The sequence below is a fragment of the Haemaphysalis longicornis genome, unplaced genomic scaffold (genome assembly GCF_048455015.1).
Source record: "Haemaphysalis longicornis isolate Haplotype H1 unplaced genomic scaffold, Haemaphysalis longicornis Haplotype H1 scaffold_8, whole genome shotgun sequence".
Taxonomy (NCBI): Eukaryota; Metazoa; Arthropoda; class Arachnida; order Ixodida; family Ixodidae; genus Haemaphysalis; species Haemaphysalis longicornis.
In genome coordinates, this window is record NW_027526445.1 from 76,907,859 (window position 1) to 76,917,736 (window position 9,878).

The following is a 9,878-nucleotide window of genomic DNA, read 5'->3' on the forward strand; positions in this document are numbered from 1 at the left end:
CGTAAACTGAAATGGCAGGACGTGGAAGATCACAGATGAAACCACAGGTTGAACTTTTTTCGTAATATCTATCATTCGAAAACTGGAGTAGAAGGGGATAAGTATGTCCAAGCACAATTCTACATATCGCAAAGTGGGACCGCTAGCTTAAAGCAAATTATTAACTTTCCTGTAAAGGTGACGCCTTGCGCGATTCATTTTATTTTACATCAATACTGCAGTGTAATTATCTTCCACGTATGATTGCATTAACTGTTTATATTGACGATTTTCAGCGCACTTTGTAGAATTATTTTGTTATTTTGTCTCATATTTAATGCTTAGTGTTATGTATCTCCCTTCTGTAATGCATGCAAAAGCAAGCAGGCATCAAATAAATAAATAAATAAAACAATGAATAAATAAATTAATAAAAATGAGTAAATAAATAACTAAAAATAACAAATAAATAAATAAACTTCCAGAGGCGCATGTCTGCCACCGATAGGTTGAGAACCCTACGCAATCAACCTTGACCAATAAAATATTTATTGCCCTATTTGTTGCAGTATGCAAGGTTACCTGTATGCATGCTACCATTGCTATGTTATTGGTTGTAAACAAATTATGTAACTCTAATTTTACGCCTTTCCTTGCGTGAACACAGAGGGATGCAAGTGCAGCCGCCTGAAGCAGGGCGTCATTCGCAACGCGTCTAGAATTTTTGGAGCGTAGTATGACATTAGAAGAAAATTAAGTTCTTTTGTACTATTAAGTGGTCTGGACGTAACTCATGAAAACAACATTAAAATAGATTGAAAATGAAAGTACCTGTTCGCTCCTTCTTAGGTTCAGCCCTGCGCAAGATCATCAGAAAAGTTGATCGAGTAGAAAATGTCTTTGCAAAAAAATGGGGAAAAAATGGAGATACTTTTTTGTGAAGGAGTTATAATAAATGCTCCTGAGTGTTTTGTTAAGAACCAAAACGCTTCGTAAAGGCATTCAAACCGGTTTTATATACATCAAAATTGGTCAAGCAACTGTTATAAAATAGTTTATGTAGTCATAGCATGAAAGTGTTCCGGAATATTGCCCTAAAAGAAATTGGCTAAAAGCGGCGCATTTTATCTCTCTGAAATTCAACCAACTGAAGGCTGCGCCATCCGCCGCCCCCCCCCCCTCCACCTCCTCTGTCCCCGTTTATTACAGGTAAGCCGCCCTACAGAGGATATCAGGACCTGGACAATACATCTATTAAAGCTCTACGAAGAACTGAATATTTTCTGTGTTCGGCAGTAAAAGAGGCACAGCAATAAAGTAACGACAATTTGTGAGCACTGTTTAATAAACGAATTTTGCTGTCAACTGAGGCTGGTAATTAAGCAAGGCTGCGCTGAAAGCTTGACGGCTGGTGGTTCCGCGCGAGCTCACTTTGATGTGGCTGCATTGGACCCAAAATGCTGGGTTTTTGCTGCTTCTGCACTGCGCGAATGAGTCATCTGCTTGCGCGACATGCAGTGACCGGCATCAGTACAATTAACGTACCGTGGCTGAACTCCAATGCCCGTAGCACGGCCGTATTTCCGGCAGCTTTAGTCCGGCTGGAGTCTGACGACCGTATCTCGGCTGTCCTTCGGCGGCCGTACTTCGGCCGTACACGGGTGGCTTTGGAATGGCCGGAGCCCTAAGGCTGGAATCTTGCCGTATGGCCGTAAGCCGGTCGACTGGCCGACGGACACTGGCCGTTGGACGGCCATGGGAGTACGGCCGTATACGGCCAAAAGGCCCACATTTGGACATGGGCCGAACATGGCTGCCGGAAAACGGCCGGACAGAAAATCACCGGCCAAAGTACACCGGCCTGTTTTAGGCCGAACAGTCCTGTGCTGCCTGGGAGGGGACATGCGTCGCACGAACGGGAGACAGCATCAGCCTACCATTCTCCCAAAATGCTGACAGACGGGGAGCCGAACATAGGTTGCTCGGAGGAGTAGGATTTGCGATTACGTGCATAAGTGCATATACTTTGAAGAAGTAAATGGAAAGTGTCTTCCCGGGTTAACCGGTGAGCACAAATATCATTTCCCAGCCAGGAGGACGCAGTGTAGAAAAATGACGCTAAGTACAATTCATGAACTACGCGGTATTTATTTCCGGCAAGACTGGATTCAAGTGTCGTTCCCTAGAAGAGGCTAACTGATTGAACCTGGCAGGATGAAGCCGGCGCTGGTATGCTTAAAAACAAAATTGGTCACGCAAGAAGCAAACAGGAGAAAGGCGAGTAATTACAGTGGCAATCATGTCAGCGTGCCCACGCTTTCGTTCAACCCAGAGGATGCGGTTTTGCACTTAAATATGAGATAAGATTCGTGCACTTCGCGCGCGTGGTTGGTGTTAAAATTGAACTCAAAAGTGCCATCTTCGAATTAATAAATGAATGACCCAAGATTGTGACGCGAGGTACAAAGGAAGGTGAGGAAGAGACATAGCGTGTGCCCTTTGATTGTCAAACTCAATCTAAAAGCGTTTGCCGTTTGGACAATATATTGCAGGTTGCATGCATTGCACTCGAGCAGGTACACTACATCGGCGCCGTGACAGTTAAAATTTCCCTTCGGTTCTACAGAGATGTGCGAGGTGGTGCTAGAGGCTGTTATTATCCTCGTCATGTGGGGGCATACTTGACAACGAGAATCGTAGGAGCGCCCAGAACCGGTCACTGGCGAATGGCTGACCCTCGAAGATGTCAGAATGCCACGCAGGGTTTTGTTTCGCCTGTAGACAACAGGTTGTACTTTATAAATTATAGGTGCTAGTCGAGGACTTTGATTTATTACGTGGTCATGCGTTCCAAGGGTGCCAGAAACATTTGGCACAGATGCGGAGTGATTGAGAACTAGGTTACCTGAAGGGCGTGGGTCGGCTGGATTCCTGGAGTTAAGGTTTTCATTGCGGCTGACCGCTCCTTTTTGACGAATGAAATCGTGAAATAATTGGAGCCGGTACTTTTGTTTAAGCAGATCGTTTTTCCTTTCCTCACAGTTGGAAAGGAAGTCTGTTTCTTTGGAGCATATTTGGCAGAAGCGATGCGCTTGACTATAGGGTACGCCTGTCTTTCAGTGCCTAATGGGACCACTTCAACAATGCAAATATTGATGATAGTCGGCCGGATTTCATTAGGTATTGGTATCTAACCTGCTTTGAAAATGGAAATATTGATGGGAGTCTGTCAGTTTTCGGTAAATTTTGATCTCTAACCGGTCCTGCGAGAAAGAAACCGTCACGTCGAGGAAGTTGATACTGGCTGCGGAAAATAGATTAGAGAAAGAAATGTTAGGGTGGACCGAGTTAAACTCGGCTATAAATCTCTCGAGACTGGATTCTCCGTTAGTGCAAATCAAAAAGACATCGTCGATCAAGCGCTTGTTAAAAATGGCTTCAATTCGACGCTTGCAAGAAACTTCTCCTTGAGAACTGCCATAAAAATACGTGTGTGGTGAGCACAGTAACGTTATGGCCTCGTATTATCCCCGCAAGCAATATTACCGCCAAAATTTGCACTGTGTTTGTCATGGGGTGTGTTTCTCGCTGTTAGTCGTCCGCGTACCCATCGCCATTATCATCTGTAAACGATCATCAAAATCTCCACGCTCCGACAGCAGAAGAGGGGCTACGCTAAACTTTAATGGGTTCGTGAAAAACGCCGTCCTCTCTCTCTTTCTCTCTCTCTCTCTCTCTCTCTCTCTATATATATATATATATATATATATATATATATATTTATATACAACAGAAGAAAAACTTCGAACAAGGTAAAAGCACGATTGTGGCCTACGTTTCAGCAAAGAGAACTTGCTTTCCTCAGGGCAATCTCTCGCCTGGCAGGCAGGGTTTATATAGGGGTAGGACCCCAGGTAAAAGGAGAGGGAAAGATGGAAGGGAAATTGAGCAAGCTGATTGGTTTAGAGTGTGTCGGGGGAGAGATTGAGGGGCCAAGAAGGTTGTCTAGTTTAAGCCGCGAAGTAGGTCACACGGAAGTCAGCTGATGGTTGATATTTCTGGAATTTTTGGACAGAAAGGATGAGAGGGTGCTTACTGACCCGCCGCGGGGTATAGGGAAAGGATCTCAGAACCGCCGGAAGCAGACCAGGGGGTGAGGGTGGGGTCCTTATCAGAAACTATCTGCCAGCCTCAGGTCAAAAGAAAAGATAGAGACGGGGGAAAACTAACTAGGTCAAGGAAAAAAAAGGGAGAAAAAAACAGGGAGGGAAACCACATAAACCCACACACTAAAGAAAAAGCAATGACCCGGCAACTGAAATGGCACGTGTCACCCACGGCAACATTCCTGGAACAGGCCAGTCCTGAAACTCAAAAACAAAAAGATAAAGTTAGAGTGCCGTACGGACAAGACCACGCGGAGTAAAAAAAAAGGAGAAATTAAATAAATAAAATTGAATTCCAAAAGCAAAAGTTGGAGGCATGAGGGCGAGTATTAAGCTAGACGCTAAGGAATGAAAAAAGAAAGAAAAGAAATTAGGTGACCACGTACAGAGCACAGTGAACGGTCATGGTCTTTCGATGAGGTTTATGCACGAAAATGCCTAATGCTGTATTCCCGGTGAATATGGCAAGGATTCCAAGTTGCCCTTAGACGCATTAATTCCAGCAGGTTCCATGGAGTTGAATTTGTGAATTAAGTAGGATTCTCGGTATTTCCTGTCCCTAGGAGACTTAAAATTTGACTGAAGTATATATAACTTATGGTCATTAAAATTGTGGCCTGGTTGGTTGAAATGCTGCGCTACAGCTATAGAGGATTTGCTAAGAGTATCTGCCCGGTGACCATTAAGCCGTAGGCTCATAGGTTGGCTCGTTTCGCCTATATACTGTTTGTGGCACATTGAGCATTCCAACATATACACAATGTTGGATGAAGTGCACGTAAAACTTGAATTAATCTTGTGGACATAATTACTGGCTGTGCTTTTTACAACGCAGTCTGTTTGCAGGTGCCTACAAGTCTTGCATCTGGGGCGGGAGCAGCTGGCTATGATTGGTTCCTTTGAAGGCCCTGTTTTAGCATGCACTAAAATATATTTTAAATTCCTGTTTCTCCGGTAGGTAACCCTTGGTGCTTCCGGGAAAGTCTTTTTAAGTAGGTAGTTACTGGCTAAAATGGGGTAGTACTTCCGCAGTATATTGTTTACGTTTGGGAGGGCGCTTGAAAATTTAGTTATTAGGGCAGATGGCCTGGCGCTTTCGTTTTGCCGCTGTTTCTTGAGAACGTCATCCCTTTTGAGATAAGACACACGTTGGTACGCCTGATCGGGCGAGCTTTTGGGGTGGTTCCTGTTCATAAGGGTGGCCTTGAGTTGGTCTAGGTGCTCTACGTAGTCACTGTCATCACTGCATACTCTTCTAAGCCTGGTGGCTTGTCCTACAAAGATCCCTTGTTTGCAGTGTCTGGGGTGATGGCTTTTATAATCTAGGTACTGCTGCCTGTCTGTTGGCTTTCTAAAAAGCGTGGTTTTAAGTTTACCGTTGTCTAGAATGACGGTAGTATCTAGGAAGTTCACTTCTTTTTCAGAATACTGGCAGGAGAATTTAATAGTCGAAAGCGAAGAATTGAGATGGGATATAAACGTTTCTAGAGTCTTGCGACCGTGTTCCCAAATCATAAAGATGTCGTCGATGTAGCGGAGGTAAACCTGAGGTTTATGCGGAAAAGAGCTTAATAGGGTAGCTTCAAGTTGCCCCATGAAAATGTTGGCATAGGTCGGTGCGAATGGAGTACCCATGCTAGTTCCAAAAACTTGCAAAAAGTAAGAAGAGTCAAATTCAAAATAATTGAGAGTTAGAACTAGTCTTAACAAAGTTATGTACACTTCTGGTGCATGTTGGTGCGGGTTCCCTGATAGAGATTTTGAAATCGCTTCAATTCCTTCGGCGAACGGAATGTTTGTATACAATGCAGCAACGTCAAGAGTAACAAGGAGGGTTCCACTGGGTAGGCGCCCGCCCATATTTATCTCTTTTATTATGCGGAAGAAGTGGGGGGTGTCCTGAACGAATGAAGGAAGAAGAGCCGGAATGTCGGATAGGTGATGATTCAGAAACAGAGATAGTGCTTCGGTTGGGGTATTGTTATTCGAAACTATGGGTCTGCCAGGAAAGTCGGCAGTGAACAATAATTCTACGGGGACTTTATGGACTTTTGGGAGGAAGTAAAAACGTCCTGCATGCTTATTATTCGGTTTCATGAAATTTAGGTCAGTAGTCGTTATTAATTCTCTAGATCGTAGATCTGTGAGGGTCTGAAGGATTTTTAGGCTGTATTCCTGGCTTGGATCGTTATCTAAGGGCTTGTAGTTGCAAGGGTTATTGAGCTGCCTATAAGCTTCATCTTTGTATTTTCCCATAGGTAAAACAACTACAATACCACCTTTGTCGGCTGGCTTTATGACTATGTCGGTTCTGGCTGATAGGCAATTCAGGGTAACTTCTTCCGACGGAGATAGGTTCTTGCGCTTTTTTGATCGCTTAGTTGTTGCCGAAATTTCTCTTGATACTGATTTTAAGTACAGATCCAATTCTGGAGATTGATCTACATCTAGAGTCCAAGTGCTAGGAGGGTGGAGGGTGCGTTCGTTAATGTCACGTTGGTCCTGCTTCTCCGAAAAAAACTCGCTTAGTCTCATTCTCCGAGAAAATTCAGTGAGATCTTTGTGTAACTCGTATTCATTCACACTGTTATTTGTGGGACAAAATGTTAAACCTCGTTCTAGGATACCGTTTTCGTCGGCCGTTAGTGTTTTGGAATTGTCAATAACGTTGCTGGGGCAGGTAGCGAGAGAGCTCGTTTTTTCTATAGGATTATTGGTAGAGGGAGGAGGTCCTATTAAAGCGATCTCTGTATCGAGGAGGGACATTACATGACCTAGTACTTCATAGTCGCGGCTATTGAGAGGCTGATCTCTTACAGTACATGCTGCATTTTGCGAGGAAAGTTGGTCACGCTGAAACTTAACCGCTTGTTTATTGCTAAGATCATTTTCCTTACGATTTATGAAAATATTGAGATCTAGTTTCTCCTGCTCGGTTAGTGGAAGAGCTTCAATCTGGTCGTTGAAGAGGCTGAGTTGGCTAGTACAGTGTTCTCTAAGAATTTCTAGGAGGGAAAGAGAAGCATTATTCAGAATATCTTGCCACCTTGCAGCTAGTTCAGGAGGGAGCTCACCAAGGGCACATCTAACTTTTAGGCGGAGGCCTTTGGGGATCTTTTTGCTTTGGAGATACGAGGAGTACGTTTTTAGATGACATGTGTAGTTGGTTTGTTTGCCGGCTAGTTTTTGAGCTTTGAGGAAAGAGTGGGATTTAGGGGTTGGAGCATGAAATCTGTGGCCGACAAAGGTGGTAGTGTAGTTGTTTTACCTATGGGAAAATACAAAGATGAAGCTTATAGGCAGCTCAATAACCCTTGCCACTACAAGCCCTAAGATAACGATTCGAGCCAGGAATAACGCCTAAAAATCCTTCAGACCCTCACAGATCTACGATCTAGAGAATTATTAACGACTACTGACTTAAATTTTATGAAACCAAACAATAAGCATGCAGGACGTTTTTACCTCCTCCCAAAAGTCCATAAAGTCCCCGTAGAATTATTGTTCACTGCCGACATTCCTGGCAGACCCATAGGTTCGAATAACAATACCCCAACCAAAGCACTATCTCTGTTTCTGAATCATCACCTATCCGACATTCCGGCTCTTCTTCTTTCATTCGTTCAGGACACCCCCCACTTCCTCCGCATAATAGAAGAGATAAATATGGGCGGGCGCCTACCCAGTGGAACCCTCCTTGTTACTCTTGACGTTGCTGCATTGTATACAAACATTCCGTTCGCCGAAGGAATTGAAGCAATTTCAAAATCTCTATCAGGGAACCCGCACCAACATGCACCAGAAGTGTACATAACTTTGTTAAAACTAGTTCTAACGCTCAATTATTTTGAATTTGACTCTTCTTACTTTTTGCAAGTTTTTGTAACTAGCATGGGTACTCCATTCGCACCGACCTATGCCAACATTTTCATGGGGCAATTTGAAGCTACTCTATTAGGCTCTTTTCCGCATAAACCTCAGGTTTACCTCCGCTACATCGACGACATCTTTATGATTTGGGAACACGGTCGCGCGACTCTAGAAACGTTTACATCCCATCTCAATTCTTCGCATCCGACGATTAAATTCTCCTGCCAGTATTCTGAAAGAGAAGTGAACTTCCTAGATACTACCGTCATTCTAGACAACGGTAAACTTAAAACCACGCTTTTTAGAAAGCCAACAGACAGGCAGCAGTACCTAGATTATAAAAGCCATCCCCCAGACACTGCAAACAAGGGATCTTTGTAGGACAAGCCACGAGGCTTAGAAGAGTATGCAGTGATGACAGTGACTACGTAGAGCACCTAGACGGACTCAAGGCCACCCTTATGGACAGGAACCACCCCAAAAGCTCGCTCGATCAGGCGTACCAACGTGTGTCTAATCTCAAAAGGGATGACGTTCTCAAGAAACAGCGACAAAACGAAAGCGCCAGGCCACCTGCCCTAATAACTAAATTTTCAAACGCCCTCCCAAACGTAAACAATATACTGCGGAAGTACTACACCATTTTAGCCAGTAACGACCGACTTAAAAAAACTTTCCCGGAAGCACCAAGGGTTACCTACCGGAGAAACAGGAATTTAAAAGATATTTTAGTGCATGCTAAAACAGGGCCTTCAAAGCAACCAATCATAGCCAGCTGCTCCCCCCCAGATGCAAGACTTGTAGGCACCTGCAAACAGACTGTGTTGTAAAAAGCACAGCCAGTAATTATGTCCACAAGATTAATTTAAGTTTTACGGGCACTTCATCCAACATTTTGTATATGTTGGAATGCTCAATGTGCCACAAACAGTATATAGGCGAAACGAGCCAACCTATGAGCCTACAGCTTAATGGTCATCGGGCAGATACTCTTAGCAAATCCTCCATAGCTGTAGCGCAGCATTTCAAACAACCAGGACACAATTTTGATGACCCTAAGTTATATATACTTCAGTCAAATTTTAAGTCTCCTACGGACAGGAAATACCGAGAATCCTACTTAATTCACAAATTAAACTCCATGGAACCTGCTGGAAATAATGCGTCTAAGGGCAACTTGGAATCCTTGCGATATTCACCGGGAATACAGCATTAGGCATTTTCGTGAATATACCTCATCCAAAGACTAGGACCGTTCACTCTGCTCTGTACCTGGTCACCTAATTTCTTTTTTTTTTTTTTTCATTCCTTAGCGTCTAGCCTAATACTCGCCCTCATGCCTCCAACTTTTGCTTTGGGAATTCAATTTTATTTATTTATTTTTTCTCCTTTTTTTTACTCCGCGTGGTCTTGTCCGTACGTCACTCTAGCTTTATCTTTTCGTTTTTGAGTTTCAGGACAGGCCTGTTCCAGGAATGTTGCCGTGGGTGACACGTGCCATTTCAGTTGCCGGGTCATTGCTTTTTCTTTAGTGTGTGGGTTTATGTGGTTTCCCTCCCTGTTTTTTTCTCCCTTTTTTTTCCTTGACCTAGTTAGTTTTCCCCCGTCTCTATCTTTTCTTTTGACCTGAGGCTTGCAGATAGTTTCTGATAAGGACCCCACCCTCTCCGCCTGGTCTGCTTCCCGCGGTTCTGAGATCCTTTCCCTGTACCCCGCGGCGGGTCAATAAGCACCCTCTCATCCTTTCTGTCCAAAAATTCCACGAATATCAACCATCAGCTGACTTCCGTGTGACCTACTTCGCGGCTTAAACTAGACAACCTTCTTGGCCCCTCAATCTCTCCCCCGACACACTCCGAAACC